The 16,341-nt window shown below is 43.5% G+C and overlaps 1 protein-coding gene across 1 annotated transcript in view; it reads left to right on the top strand.

Moving 5' to 3' along the window:
- The first annotated feature begins 1,381 nt into the window (after positions 1 to 1,381).
- The window catches only part of APLP2 (amyloid beta precursor like protein 2), a 46,996-nt gene continuing 32,036 nt past the window's right edge, over positions 1,382 to 16,341 (top strand). The window contains exon 1 of the mRNA XM_075723365.1: positions 1,382 to 1,414. The gene's annotated coding sequence lies outside the window, so the exon portion shown is untranslated. The remainder of the gene's footprint in view (positions 1,415 to 16,341) is intronic.

Here is a 16,341-nt window from a genome sequence, read left to right as displayed (position 1 = left end):
TTCATATTGCACAATAAAATATTTACATTAAGATGTATTCGTTTTCAAAAAGAACTTGTTAACTCCGTTTTGCTACTGAATTTGCCCATGTTGGAAAGAAAATTATATATGCCAGAGGACTGCAGTAAAAGAGATTTAAAGGTTTTCAAATACCATAAAAAAGAGGCTACAATAAGTGACTAGTGGACCAGTCAGCTGTTCTAATTAAAACTGGGCTGCTTATTGATCTATTGTACAGATTTACCCCCATCTGCAACGTTTCAGCAATATTCCCTTCAACCATTATAGAAGATAGTGCTTGTAAGAGACACTGAAGAATATGGAAGTTGAGAATGGAAATGTTTTATAACTGTGCAACATTTTGTATGAAAAGATCTCTTATTTTCATCAGTAATGCAGTGAAATTAAAATAGTGTCAATGCAAGTTTGGACCAGTACACAGACTGGGGAAGATGATGATGATGGGGATATGTGCCTGTTTAATTAATTAAAGTTTATGGAGAGCTTTGCTGTGTTGACATGGTCATCTCTTGCAGGTAGAGCCTGGCGAGCACCTGTCCTCAGTGCTGGTGGTGGGATGCAGCAACCTGTGACTGTTATTCAATAATTGTCTTTTTAAGAGAAAAGAACAAGAAAAAACACAACTGTCTTCATTTTTATTGCAAAATGAGGGGCTTGGAGCTTGCTGGTAGCACCATTGGTCATGGGTTTTAAGACATTAGGGATAGATGTAGAGATGGTTTTCTTTTTAGGGTGGGAAACCTGGCTGGTTTCTCTTTAGATGAGGAAACGGCCTCATTTTATTTTTCCTTTTATTACCCCAGGGAAACCCCCTCCTCACTGCGGTGGTGGGGAGAAGCAAGGAGGCCGGAGGGCTTTTAGTCCCTAGACCCCCTATACAGCATACGGCCCCGCCGTTTTAGGCTCCTCGGTGTAAAGCATTTCACGTGGGCCGTCAATTTCTACAGCAACCTAAAAAGAAAAGAGGGGTGAAAAAAAAAAATCCCCCTGGGGTGCTTCCCCTGAGGGCCTCCCCTCAGTCTTGGCCGCCATTTCCCGGCGGGGCAGGGGAGGGCAGCTCGCCCCCGTGGGCGGGGCAGCCTGCCCCCCGCCGGCCTCCTATTGGCTGGTAGCAGGAAAGGAGGGCGTGGCTCCCTCGCCCAGTCCTCCTTCTTCAGCCGGGGGCGGGCTTCCTCGGCGGCGCGGCGATTGGTCCCCAGCGGGAACGTCGCTCCTCCGCATCTCCGCCATAGGGCAGGGCGGCGGGGCGGGGGCGGGGCTTCGCGAGGCGGCTCCCGACGCGCCGCCGAGGCCGCAGTAGCGCTTGGGCGGCGGCGCAAGGCGGACGGCGGCGATGGGCTCCGCGCTGCGCTTTCCCCTCCTGCTCCTGCTGGGGCTCGCCGGCTACATCGAGGTGGGTAGGGGCTGGGGGAGGCCGGGCTTGGGCCGCTGGGGGGGCGCGGGCGGCCGTCGGGGGCTCCCCGCCGCTGCCCCTCTCCTCTGGGGAGCCGGGCATTGTGTGGCGGCGGCTGAAGGTGGAGGAGAGGCCGTGGGGGAACCGGGCTCCGGCGCAGGGGTGGGCTGCGTTATCGGCCGGGTGAGCCCGCAGCTGGGCTGCGGCTGCGGAGGCGGGTGGTGAGCGGCGCGTTCAGGGTGTCCCTGCCTGCATGGGAGGACCTGGAGGCTGAGCGGCTTCTGCAGGACCACCTCGGGGCAGGCGGTGGTGATGAGCTCGTGTTCTCCCCTTGTTTTCAGGAAAGCACTCCAGCCAGATACCGCAGGGCTCTTATCTGGCCAAAGATCGCGTGGTTTAGCAGCTTCATTTCACTGGGATGCTTGGCTTTTTTGTTTGTTTTTTTTTCTTTTTTTTAAGTGACCTCTGCATTCTTGGCACGGTAGCAAGAGCTGTGAGCTTCAGATTGGTCTAGAAGCTTAGAAGAGTATTAGAGGGCAATTTCGTAGAGCAAAGCCTCCGTTAAACGAATCCATTTGGTTGCTATCTGCTTGATAGATCCCGAATAAATCCTCGGGTTTGAACTGTTGCCTTATCTTTCGGAGGGGATGCTTCAGCCAAGCGTAAAGGGTGTGCATTTAATATAGAAATGGCTTAGATGCCGCAGTTCATATATACGCGCACCCATATACGTCTGTGTGTATGTATATGAATAGATATTACGTTTTTATCTCTCTGTATGAAAGTAACGGGAGGGGGGAAATTCTGACTTTAACCCTAAAACCAAAACCTTTGTGTAATCTAGCTAGCTAAACGACCAGATTGATAGGGAAAAAAAAATCCTCTCCATGTAAAAACTTCACGCTGTAACCTGTCTATTAGAGTGAAACAGCAAAACAAAGAGCAAAGTACGCGCTGAGCTTCAAACATGGCACGTAAATAGAGTTTAATAATCTGCGCCTGAATGTTGTTTGGAAATGCAAAACAGCTACATCCGTCTTGTACAGATTCTGGGTTATTTAGGGATTGATACCGACCAGGCTTGTGGCTACTTGAGAATGGCTTGATTTGACAGTTTACGGTAAAATTTAACAAGCTCGGTTAAGCAGAACGTCTGCCTCGGTGCGATGCAAAAATCCGAAGCCCTAAGCTGGCGGTAATTACTAAGCGGCAATAAGCGTGGTTCTTTAATAATTTTCATACGTGTCGCGTGAAATGAGTCTAGTCAATGACTTTTGCTTATTCAGCCGCTGTTGAGGAAGAGTATTCCACCTAGTTTGTACCAGCCCTTGCGTGAAATGTCTATAAATCAATGGAACGTGGCGATAATTATCTTTGGAAGAACTTGTGCGGGGAGGGGGGGCGTTATCTTGCAGGAAAGATAACCGAAGACTCGGTAGGGCTGCTCTGAGGGCGTGTGGCTAAGGCCAAGATCAGGTTCCTTGGCATTGCCTTGGTGGCGGGGGGACTGTCCTGGCTGCTCCGCGGCGGCCGTGTTCAATCTGATCCCTTGCACCTGTTTGGAAACTCCTCCAGCTGTAGGTCACTTCCTCTGTCGTATCCGAGACAAATTCGGCTGCTATGCACATCCCTTCTGGAAGCTGCCTCTGCTGCTTGTGGACATGTGCTACGGAACGCCAAGCTGGAAAATAAATCCAGCTGTAATTTTATTCCGAAGCCTCGTGTCCATCTGAAGAAGCAGATCCCAGGATTCGCCAGTCACGGGACTGGCAAAAGGTTTGGCACAGCGCGGACGGCAGCAGTGTCACACCTCGGCACCCCAGGAGGGGCTGGCAGCTCCAGAGAACGGAGCTGTTGACCTCTTGGAAAAGGATTAAAATGAAACCGTTTCCGCCTCATTCTTTTTTAGCGGATCGCCACGGGCTCGGTTTCGCAGGCCCTGGGTTCGCTCCTAAGCTGCGGCAGGCTGGTCTGCACCGACACGGCTCGGTGCTTGGCGTGGGGTTATGTCGGTGCACCCGGCCGTCCTCGCTGCCTCCGCGATCTGCTCTGCCATTCCCGCAGCGGAATTTGCATCCTCTGAAAGCATGACAGCCACCTTAATCTGCTGACAGAAAATGTCAGCTGTGACATTTTAATTCTGATTTCTGCTGCATCCTCTCCCGTTGTCTTGTCTGGGGGGACACTGCAGCTCACGAGTCCTTATTGCTGCCAGATTTTCTCAAAAACAGTATCTTGATGCAGAGCTTAGGAAGTGAAACGCTTACTTGGTTTTGATTTCAGGTAATGTGATGAAAAATACGCAAAAGATTGGGGGTTTTGGGGTTTTTTTTTTTTTTAGTATTATAGATGCTTAAAATTGTGTACTGGAGTTAAGCAAAATGCGTAGCAATGTCTGCAATTATTAGTTTAGTTGGATTGGCATCAGTCCCATTAGGTGGATTTTCTTTCACTTAGCTACCAGTCCCTGTCCCTAAAACACCCAGTAATCTTCTTATCGACTACAATTTGTTGTTCTTTCTCTCCTGCACAGAGGAAGGGGAGTGGCACTTTTTTTTTTTTTTTTAAATTATTGGTATGTGAACCTTTGAATAGGGCGTTCCCAAGGGCTTGTGTCGGTGACAGTCAGTCTCCCTTTCACATCATCGCGTGTTGATGGCAGATAACCTTTGACAATTTCTTTTCCAAATGAATTTGAACAGAAGGGCTTGGAGAAATCCTTGATACCCAGCAATTAATGGTTTTCTTTCCATAGTAATATGTGTCCTAGGGTTGTGTCTGAATTCAGCGACTGCTGTGCTTTGCTTGCGAAGTCCCCAAGAACTTCAAATAGGATGCTGATACCAATGGGAAAAAGAAAATAAATCTATTCTAATTTGATCTGTATTCCAATGATAAACTACTACTGCTGCACCCTCAAGGCCTTTAAAGATGCAAAGTTTCTTTTTTATCGCTTGACCTTTTTGTATAATCAAATCTGAGGCGATGCAGACTCGATATTGCTTTTTTTAATCATGTTTGGTTTTAGTGGTCTTTTTCCGAAGCTATCTTGAATGCTTATGTCTGTCACCCCTCTGTTTCAAATGACCAGGCTTTGGGGTGAGAAAAAACAACAGTGTGTTTTACAGCAGAATTGTGCATTTCATGTTGTTATTTTTGTATTGGATGCTTAAATTCTCACCAGCAAAAATACCAGTCTTGTGCCATTTCTGCAGACCTTAGGGACTTCTAATTGCCTGCTGCATTGAACAAAGAACTCCACCTAGGGGAAATTTCCACTTCTGTATGGAAGTCCTGAGTAGAAACAGCTCAGTAAAATTCCAGTCCAAAGGCATGTGGCCTTTGGTTTGCTTTCGGTTCCTAAAACTTCACGTCTCAGTAAGTGTTAGGAAATATACTTCCATGTGAAAGTTATTACATGCAGTGCCTCTTCTAAGCCTCAACAAAAGCTCGTCTGAAGCAGAGATATGTAGAAGGAAATAAAGCAAATCAGATGGACGTCTGATATTGCAGAGAGGCGCTGGAATTTCTGCTGCGTTGTAGAATGCCACATGAAGGTAAGCTCTGCTCTTTGGAGAAAGCCTTTAGCTCTCCTTGTTTCGCATGTGAAATATTTATGATCTTTCTTAAATGTTATTTAGGCATTAATATCTCCACCAGGGATTAAATGATTTTTTGTTAATACATTTGTTGCATTGCCTGAGAGTTATTCAAAACCTATTCTGTAGGTGGCTTTAGCTGCATGGGAGCTTTATTAGTACATACTGCTCCTCCTTCAGCACCTTGTAGTCTGTGTTCTATATACCAGTTATGCTTCTCTCTAGACGTTGCTTGTAAAAATTCTGCCTTTGCTTTTTTCCTGTGTGTGTGTCTTTTGGAGGCGTATGGACTGAATCTTGTAAACATAAGGGTTTTTTTGACTGCAGCATCTGCTTCTGCAAATGTACTTAAACCATAACCTTGTTCTTCAGTTGAAAATAGAAGAGAAATGCGCTATTCCCAACTATCTCTTGTTGAAATAGCAAAGGCTTTACCTCTGTTTCTACACTCTGGCATTTCAGACTCTTCTCGTTAACTACTTAGGTTTTCTAAATTGGTGTAATCCTTCAGATGCTTGCTCTCATGCTACTTACATGCGGTAAAACTTAAGTGTCGTTGATTTTTAGTTCATGCAGTCAGCACCTCTGAAACACCTTGTTAATTTAAGATGATGCTCACTCTTAATTGGAATGCTTCAAATACTTGCGGTGGCCTAGAAACCGTTCTGGTAAGGCTTTTAGTTCGGAACGGTACTTGAACTGGCAAGGTTGCCCCTTTTTTCTCCAAAAATGTTGTCTACAGCCATAATGGGCATGCTCTGCTTTCTCTGCTAGCAGAGTTTGTCACAGGCAAATGGCATATCCTATCACAGGTTTTACCTTACTGCTTACCTTAAATGGAGTCTGTAGGGCACTTTGACTTCATTAATTTTGTAATTTCCATTCCAGTATTTTCATTTTCAGCTTTTTGCTGTAGGTGCCAATAAGTGTCAGGTGTGTGGGGAGAGGAAATGGATTGACAACATTGTGCAAAGTCTCAAAGTAACTCTTCTCTGTGTGTGTGTGTGTGTATATATATATTTATTGTATGCTTAGTAATGTGAATTATAAAGCAGTAAGAAGGCAGATACGAGCAGAGTAAATTGTCAGGCTTCTCTTTAACATGGATTGACCAAAATGGCATACTTATTTCTTTCCTCTGGTTCATGAGAGCTGATGGGTCTCGCTGGATACAGTAGGCTAAAAGATAACTTGAGCATGTTACTGCTGGGCAGGTATTTTAGCATGTACATAGGGCAGGTTGTACTTAGGGTGAGGGGAAAGAAAGAAATTAACATTTGCTTCTGAGAGGCACTGCACAAGGAAATGCACATTTCAGGAGAAATGGTTTGGCTGGGTGGTTTTTGGTTTTTTGGGGGGTTTTTTAAGGGTAATTTCTTAATGTTAGATTTGCACTTCTTTAAATTTATGAATCCCTGCAACTGTAAGCAGGGACATGCTCCACATGTAGATCTTGCGTGTGGATAACACCTTTTTTTAAAAACTTGTTCAGCACTAGATTTACTACCTTCACCCCCATGTGCCTTCTCAGTTGGAATTACATATATATTTCTGACTGTGCTTTCTCTAAGCTCTACTACCTCATGTGAGAACATGGAAAATCCACGTACAAAAGAAGACAGAAGTCAAACTCACCTTCTAGCATGGCTTTTAAATGGTCGATAAGTTCCAATGCTTGCTCCGCAGTCTGATTGGGTTTGTGCATTTGTACAAGTTTAAGTTCCAACTTGAGATGAATGATCAGAACACTAATGTTCTGCGAATGGCGTTAAACTAATCTTTCTAGCAGCAAAATGTAGCCTGCTTGGCTTTATGTAATGAGGTGTCCACCTGATCAGAAACGCACACGGCTAAGCTGCTTACCAGCACTTCCTTTTCAAGTACTGCAGTGGATGGTTTCTATATAGCCGGTGGGGAAAAGAATGCATTTGTTATTTTTGAGAGATCGATCCATATATGTATTAATTTAGTTATAACGCTTTGTTGTCGTATTTCATGCTGTCAGCCACGATCATGTTTTTGTATAAATTTATACATTGCATACCTTCATTTTGGTTTATATCTTTAGCAGTGTGCTAGTCACTCTTAACTAGTGTGCAGAGTCAAATGTTGCTGCTCTCCGTGGCATTCGATGTTTTATTTCACTTTTCATTTTCATTGGCGACAATGGAAAGTGAGATCGCGTGTTGGTTCTCTGTGTTCCGTAAGGGAGAGAACTGATGGATGAGGCGAGGTCCCGAAAGTCTCTCGTTCTCTGTTACTGGCAGGCCTAGTTCCTCAGCATTTATGTATTTCTTCCTCTGTTTTAGAGACGGAGACTTGATCTCTCCTGGCCAAAGTGGCACAGCAGTCTGCGAGGACTGCTGCTGTTGGGCTCCCATGGTGTTGGTGTGCTGGCTGCAAGGAGAATGGCTTCGCTTGAGGTGGTTTTTCTCCCTGCAGATTTTTTCTAAAGATGACTGTGTTAGGCCTTGCAGTAACATTTTTTAGCAGTGGTTTGGGGGAAGGCTTAGTTTGCAAGCCTGCCGAACAGTGTCTGGCCACAGTTTAAATGTCTCTTTGTGGGTGCCTTTCAGAGGGATTCCTCCTCTGAACCCTTGAAAAGGTCACTGGTTATTTCAGCTGTGAGGATTCCCTGCGCGGGTGGGCAGTGCGGCAGGTTGCTGTGGCTAGACGAGCCCTTTGGTGTATGAAGCAGGGTCTGAAGTTGTTACTCCGTGCAGTGCGCAAGCTTCCAAGGAGACAAAATCAGTAATTGTTTGGCTCAGATGGCTTTTCTGTGTTTTGAGACTTAACTGAAAATCATTATGAAATGACAACTTTGAGTTCAAGTTTTTCAAGTCACCAGATATGAAGGGCTTAAAAATTGCCGGCAAAATTTAGATGTAGCCTGAAGAAAACGCAGAGGGTGGGGGCTGACTCTTCTTTCCCTGTTGTCTCGGTAAAGCTTCGCGTGTCTCAGCTCTGGGGTGAGGCACTGAGCCATCAGCAGTGTTGCGGTTCACCTCGGCTGTTTACGATGTGACTAAACACGGTGTCGTGCAAAGGTGCGGCGCGGATGGTAACTGTGCTTCAGCGCTCGGATTCCAGGCTTTGGCTCAGCGACAGGGATGCATTTAAGTAATTTCATATAGTAAGCTTCTCTCTAACAAAATTACAGCCATCAAAAGTGTATTTTGATTCAGGTCAAGGACAGAGGGAGAGACAGATGCGCACAAATGCACCGAGATGGCTGGGGCCGTGGTTTCTCCTTACTGTAACAGGTTGATACTTAGTGAGGTTTCCATTTAAAAAATCTCCTTACCTACGACTTCATGTTTAAATAAAAGTAGTGTTTAACCTTGAAAGTTCCCTTACTCATTTAGGTCTTTTTTTCCCCTCCAACAAGCATTTGCTGGCTTAGGTTATATTTTCAAATGTCTGATATGTTCTGAGCTGTTGGTCAGTGTTTTGGGTTTTTTAATTCTTGCAGTAGAGAGGGTTTTGTTACTCTATTAACTCTCTACTATAACAGGGGCTTGCATTTTTCTCACGCAGCTGCTGTGCTTGTTCTTTAATCTGCCACCTCAAAGCACTAAAATAGTTAGTGAGGTGAGATCAAAAATTGTCTTCTGATGATGTTGTTGCAAAGATGAAACAGCACTTTGGTAAATTACTTGGTATTTTCCAGGAGTTGCCCTATGCTAACTTCAGTACCGAGATGCTTAAATCAAAAGCCAAACATTTGCATTTTTAATCTTTGGGCTTTTCTTTAAAGGCTCTTACGTTATTTTTAGCTCCAGCTCCCTGCCAAGAGCTTTGTCCCTTTTTCTTTTGGATTTTGGGCTGATGAATCCCAGTAGTTATGATGTCATTGTGTAGTGTGAAGTGACAGCAACAAAAAGAAAAATCTTGCCGATACCATCTGTTACAATAAACATGATGCACTCATGTTAGATTTCAAGCGGATTTGGATTGCATATTCACTACAGAAGCTGGTCTCTGCTTAGACGTATGGTAACCTGCAGCATAAAGCCTTTAATCACCACATTCTCTGTATGGTTTTGGACTTGGCGTGACACGTTGCCAGGTCCAAGTTAAGTAGTAGGGGGTTTTATTGGTGTTTAATCTTTCCCCATTCATACTGGGACTAGTAACTTGCCAAAAATGGTCCTAGAGGAATCTGCATGAATTAGTAGAATTCACTAATACCAAATGCTGGTTGACTTCTTATGCTGGTAGTCCTATAATAATTGTGGCCTAGAAATAGAGAGGGGCAGATTTGCTTTAATCTGCTAAGTATTCCTCTCAAAAGATTAAATGAAACATGTTGATTCAAACCTGTGGTTTGAGTTCCCAGTGAGTATATCGGCATTTGAATGTGAATCTTTCTCTGCATAATTTATCAAAGCTCTTGCTGAAGAAATTGAATTTGGCATCTCTTTCGTTTTACGCAGCAAGGTCGCATACACGTTTAGAAACCCTGAAGAACGAAAGCTTGTCGGGATCCACGCTAAGCACATTAGCCTGTGTAACGGTCTTGGTCAAAGATTAATTCTCAAGTGTAGGGTATGGTAGTGCTCATGCACAGACTGAAATGTTGCTGCCTGTCAGGAAAAAGGGAAACTGCGAAATTGTTGAGGGTGCACGTTATCGTGGAAACCAGTTATTACTCTTGAATGGAGTAGGATGATCGCAGCTCCTATTTGGACTGCTGGAATAAGATTAAGTGCCTCTAAGTAGTTTGAGTTGCAGGGTTTCAAATAACTGCTTCATTTCCATTTCCAGCATCTTTAAGTAGAGCCTCGTAGCCTCAGCGCTGGAAATGTCAAGCAGTGGAGAAGTTTTTTCGTTTTTTTTTTTCTTGGTAGCCAGCCAAAAAAGTTGGGATTTTGCGTTTGCGACGTATTGGTGTATTAGAGCTCGGCCTTCGGACGTGAACGTACTACACGGTGCTGCAGACTTACCTGGGCAAGAGCCAGAGCCTAGAAGAGGCCGAGTGAATTCTGGACGGGGGTCACGGAATGAAGTTAGGGTGTTCTTGTGGACGTGTGAAGCTCGGGCCTGGGACAGAGCATCGTGTCACAGTGAGAGAGACACACTGGAGGCTTTAAAAACAGGAAAAAAAGTGTTCCTGTCTCCGTCACTCCTGATAAATGCTCTCTTGTTTAAATTGCATCAATACTTGCTCTGCAACAAAGCTAGTCAGTATGTGGATATTCTGTTTAGGGCAACAGCCGCTTTCTCGGAAGCACTTTACCAATAACAAAGGCAGGAGATGAATGGCCTGCCAGAGTGCAGGCTTGATGCAATGTCATATTTTGCAGTGCTGGATCCCTGCGTGGTCCGCAGCTGGCTTTATGGTCTCAATCCCAGCTTGTGATTTGCCTAGGTCCCTCGCCTTCTGGCTGCGTGCTTACGCTTCTGTTTTTATCAGCCTTTTCATTGTATGCGTGTACAAGATACGTTTGAGTTTGCGAGTAAGAACTGATCACAAGAGCTGAAATCTCTTACCCACGTTTGAATCCATAGTACTGTGTTTTATGCATAGTATTTTAGATAAATTAATCCTTCATTTTAAATGCTTGCATCTTGCTTCAGAACGTCTTCGTTTCTCAGGTTAAGAGACCAAGAAATAAACGTCAGCCAGCAGGTCACCTCGAAGTCCTTTTGCCTCCTCTTCCTCTCCACCAGGTCCTTCGCTCAGCAACGTGGCTCCAAGGAAGACTAATGAGAAGAGCCGGATTCCTAATGTAGCAGGGCTGTTAAGGTGGCAGGAAGTTGTCTTTCAAATTTGCTTAAATGTAAAATCCACAATACAGACAGAAGGCATGTTGAAGTTGAGGCTGAAATTCCTACATTTGGATGGATTTGTTGCGCTCAATTATATTGAGCAAGCTTTTGCAACTTGCTTCATGTGGGAATTAGCGTGATGAGAAGAATACTTTTCAAAGTATAACCGTATGGGAGGTTTTCCGCAGGGCATCTGTAGCATGTTAATTCCCTCTTTCATTGCAGGGCACTGACTAGAATGCATCATTGTAGTGCTGTTGTAAAGGATGCTGATGTATTTCAAGAGCATTACTGTTCTGAAATGGCCAGTGTCATACTTTTTAGTTGTGTGTATGCAAACAGCTGAGCTGGTTGCTCCAGACAAGAATATTATGAAGATACCTGCAAAACTTTGGGCTGCAAGCTTGATCTATACCGTAGAAGAGAAGTAGTGAGGAGCACTGCTTTCTAAGACTCTAAATGGCCTTTTTGCTTCAGGCAAAAGCAAAGATGACTTTACTTCATTTGCCATGCTGTCCTTGGTTTCAATTTGGCTTTTCATGTTTCCTGTCACTATCTTTAAAGACGTTTGCAAGAAGTTAAATGGTTATTCCCCATGATGTAAGTGGCCGGTAGCTTTACTCATACTGTTCTGTTATTTTATTTAACAGTCTCTGATTATTAAATTTATTTTGATCGTATAACCGAGGGCATAACAAACATTTAGCCACAGCTGGCAGCAAAGTTAACTGTCTGAGATGGGCTTGATGTGCACAGCTGTTTGTAGCTAAACTTCCAGCAGCTACTCCCCTGGTGTTGACTCTGAGATGCATTGCCACTTACATAGTTACTCGTTTATTTTTTTTCAAGAGGATGCTACTGACCTTCCTGTAAGCTGCTTCTCGTGCCATAACAGGGGGCTGGCAGATTTTTACTGTTTATAGCAACTAGCTTCAAATACTCCAGATCAAGTAAAGCAGAGATTTTTGTTTTGTAATATTTGCCTTGGAATGACTTCTGTGCTTTGGAATATCTCCTCAAATACATCTCTGAGCAGCATCCATCTAACAATATGTATCTACATTGCATCTAGGATGATGTTCTTCAGCGCTGAAGAGGATTAAAATAGCCATTAAGCTGCAAAATACACCACATGTCCTGTAAAGCACAAAATAAAGATACAGGCAGACTGAACATGCTGGAGTGGTACAGTCTGTTGGAATGCATCAGGATGTGAACATCTTTAACTCGAGCCAAATTTCAAATGCTCATATTGCAGAAAGATGAAACGGGGGCTGAGTTCGCATGTGGAAACACTCGGCCTATTGTTGTCTGCAGACACACTTTCTTGCTTTCATTTTCTCTCCTGTGTATGAATGGATAGCTGGTCCCCTCTGCACCACCTTGGCTCTCGAGTGAAACTTAAAATCATGTGCTTAGCAGTATTTGTTAGGATACTTCCTGTAGTGGCGAGAATTAATTTTGGGGACAAATAGTGGCCCCAAAGCAGAGGACTGTTCTTATTATTCCTGCCTCTCTGAACTTATATTCACATCCTTTTATTGATAGGTATAACTGTGAAAATACGGACAACCTCTACTGGAATTGTGCAACTGCGTAGTTAGTCCATGTCTTTGCTGTCCAGGCTTTAGAATTGCCACAGAGCCTTGACGCACATGAATTTGTTTTGTGGCGGTTACCTAACCTGTTTTCCTCCTCAAACTGGTGTTACACTCAGACAGAAAAATTCTCAGTGCAGTATTCTTGGAGTCTTCGAAATGTCCCTAGCCTCAGAACACAAATTCATCTGGTACTGGTATCACTGCTGTCTAGGCTAGCTGGGGACTGTGCAGGGAGAGGCAGCCTCAAAGATAATTAAGACTTAGTCTGTTAAGGAGCTTGTTCAGGCTCTCAGTGATATGTTTGTTTTTGGTTTTTTTTCCAAAGGACGTCCAAACTAAGAATATGAGAGATGTTTCTCACTGTCGCTCGCTATTGCATCAAGCTGTAATTTCAACATGGCTTTCTCAGGTGCTGGTCTGTCATTATGCAAGACATCTGACTATATTCCATAGTGCTAATCCACAACAGTGATTTGCCAGATTCTGGCAAGGTTAATATTTGCAGCCGACATGCCTACACAGCTGTGTTTCTGAATTAAAAAAACCACCTTAGTGGGCCATGTCTGAAGTCAACTAGTGGAAAAAGAAAACCACGGCTCCCTGGGGTTAGAACTTCATGCAACATTTTCATCCTTTGACTTTGAGAAAGCTCTATTGGAACTACTCAGCCTATGGCTAGGAAAATGGTGAGCGGCCTCTTGTATCAATGCGCAAATCAATCTACCCTCCAGTCGCTGTCCTAGTGATGGGATTTCCCAGCGTTTCCCCTGCTGTCCATATCTGCTTGTAAAGTCAGGGAAAGTGAAACTTGTTTGTGATGGCTGACCATTTCTTTCTTTCTCACTCAAGCGTGTATCACGTTGGACAAGAGCATCTGAGCAGGCAAAAAAGCTTCTCTGAGAAAAAGTAAATAGTCCCCCTCTTCTCCTGCCTGATAGCCTTTTCCAAACAGGAAAATAAAGAATTGCTTGGAATCCTTGCATTCAAAATAACACATCTTGAAGTTTTTCTTTACTGTTCCTCCAGCTGGAGAATACTAAGTCTTCAGGGAAAAAAAAAAAAAAAAAAAAAAAAAAGTTTTGCTGCTCAGATGGACAGCCTGGGCAAAGGGTTTCAAAAAAGAAAAAGTAGTAGTACCTTTCAGACCCTGAAGAGGAATTTCTGTTGAGGTGATGGGAGTTCCCAGTCTATACTGCCTCTAAGACATAACTAGATTGTCTAAAACTGTTCTGCCCGCTCTTTTTCAAAGAGCAATTTCCCTCCCTGTTGCAGAACAGGCAGTTTTTGCTTCCACGTTTGTAATAAAGCTTTCAGCTCATGATGGTTTTGTGCTTCGAAGCCCTTACTCAAGTGTCACATTTCTTAAAACTCGTCAAAGAACTGACCATCAGGTGTATGCAGCTGCAGTGTTTTACTTCTTCCACCAGTCTAATGTTCAGCTGCAGTTCAACTAAGTAGACAGAAAAAAAGAAGGTGCTGCTTTCTATCCCCTACCTTGAAAATTTCCAGAAAATGCTTAAGGAAACCTCAAGGAAATAGGTATAGGTGTACACAGAGTACATTCTTCCTGCTGAAACCTGGAAGAAATTGCTAACGCATTGAAATCTCATTTTATCAAAGATAACAATCAGTTCTCCCATTTTATTTCTGTCCAATGCTACACAATCTGATACAGCTCCATAAACTGAAGAGCTATAAAACTCAGCATGTGAAAATCAGGTGTGTTTGTACAACATACAAAGCCAGTTTAAATGGTATGCAGTGGTAGCCCTGAACTATTTGAGGTTCTAGGCTAGCGTCTGTTGAACTGGTTTTACTTTCTGGTTCAGCAGATTCAGTAAAGGGGATCTCAAGCTAGCCTGCTTTAGTCTGTGCTATAAATTACCACTTAATTTTCTAATAGCATTAAGCAGTTGCAAGTAGAGATCTGTTGCTTCCCTTAAAGGAACTGTTTAATACTCCATTAGAGTTTCAGTATCCTAGCCTACCTATGGTATGACGCTCTGCTGTGACTATTAAACCCCAGCTGATAATGCTTCAGAAATAAAATGGTACTAAATTAGTCAGGATTGCTTTTAAAGAGTAAAAAAATTGAAATCCATTAAGCTATTACTGAGGTCCTTCACTTTCTATGACCCTGCTGCTGGCAAAACTTTAGGGGTGCTTTAAAAGGCTCTTTGTCATTTGACCTCTCTCTTGTGTCAGACTGCTAAATCTAGGTGTTGGAGCTTGGGTCCTGAGGTTTGAGCCTAAATTCTGCTAATAGGACCAGGATCCTTCTGAGAGATGTTCGGCCGTGGGGCGACAACCTTAAAAATAAACAAGTAAAGCTTTTGCAGTCTGACTCTTGGAAGTTAGAAGTGTTGCTCCGAGCCATCTTCCTGCACTTCGGCCTCTTTGCTATTTAAGTAAGAAGTGCTTGTCGTTTTTTATCCCGCTCTGCTTGCTCGCTCACCTCCAGGTTGCAAGCGTTAGTGGAAGGAAACTGGCAGCCTTTCTTCAGTTTTAGTGCTGCTTACTGGGATCAAAAATAGCTGCAGTCAGGAAAATGAAAGACCATTTTTTGGTGAGAATTTGAGATGGTTTTGCTAGGTTAATTCTCTCTTGCATTTATTTTTTAGCCATAAGTGGTAGGAACTTTTCCTCATGAGCAGCTAATTGAAAACTAAACTTTCTTGGGGTGATGTTCACGTTGAAGTTTTCTATTTAAGGAAAAAAGATACCATTTACTGTAGCTGAATGAACTCACACGATCAGTATGGGCATCTTTAAACAGCAAATACAAAGATTTTTTTAAAGCGCCGATTTCTGTGCCCCTAGACGTGAAAGGTTCTGTTTTGTATGCGAGCCATGATGTAAGGTGCTGCCTGAAAGATGCTCCATAACAAGCCATAAGCGGTTCTCAGAATAAATAACAGGAGGAGGTATGTGGGAAGGTACGTGGGGAGATGGTTTTGGTTTAAAACTCGCATTATTTCCTAAATGTATTTAATAAGAGCTGGAGTTAAGTTACCCATTCTCAGTGATATCTACTAACTGCTGACTATTTTCGTAGACCTGTAATTTATAGAATTAGCCTGTGCTTTTGACGGAACTTTAAAAGTTTTAAGTATAAACATATCCTCACTTTGGACGCTGAAAACAGCAAGGCTGTTCCAAAACTTTTTTGGTAACGTGTTAATTTTGGTCTGGTTCAGCGTATACTTGGCCAAGCTCCGGGAGCAGCAGCAAAGATGAAAGCAGCCCTGTATTTTAGCTGTGGGTTTCCTATTTCCAAAAGATGGTCATTAGCATGGTTTGGAAAGCCAAGACTTTAAAACCTCACAGTTTCCTCTTCAGATCAGAAGTTTCATCTGGACTGTTTGGAGGGCAGAATTACCAATTAATTTGGGTTTGCTTTTTTGTTGGGTTCCCCTCCCGACCCCCAGAAGATTGTAAATTTGGGGGTGGAAAGCAATCAGCATGGCCCGCGGAGCTTCAGTGGGGTTAGAGCAATGCCTGTTGCATTATTCCTCTGTGCTGTAGGAAGTTCGTGTGTAGCCTAATTGCAGGACTTTATACTTTAAAATGAGTATTTTATCATGTGCCAAAAGAATTGCAATCTGTGCACATAAATAGCCAATCTGTGATACTGAACAATGTCTATAAAGGGAGGGATACTTGAGCTTATGAATCGTTGAAACCAAAACCAAACTGCATTTCCCGCTTGTTATCTTTCCTTTATCTTGCATTTTTTCCAGGTAGTTTTCCTTGCCGTTTCAAATTCTCGATGCTCTGTTAAAATACGCCTTTCAGTTTCCTGCTTGCTTTTTGGATAGTTGTGTGTTAGATAAAAAGACAATCTGTGCAGCCTTTTTATCTCAAGTCATTCGAGTGGTTAGGTGCATCGTTAGACTGAGTAACCACAGGTTCCTACAGTGGTCTCTCCATTGCAGGCTTTTTTGTGAAGCTCCCA

The sequence above is a fragment of the Pelecanus crispus genome, chromosome 19 (assembly GCF_030463565.1).
Source record: "Pelecanus crispus isolate bPelCri1 chromosome 19, bPelCri1.pri, whole genome shotgun sequence".
Taxonomy (NCBI): domain Eukaryota; kingdom Metazoa; phylum Chordata; class Aves; order Pelecaniformes; family Pelecanidae; genus Pelecanus; species Pelecanus crispus.
This window is presented reverse-complemented; position numbering and strand designations above follow the sequence as displayed.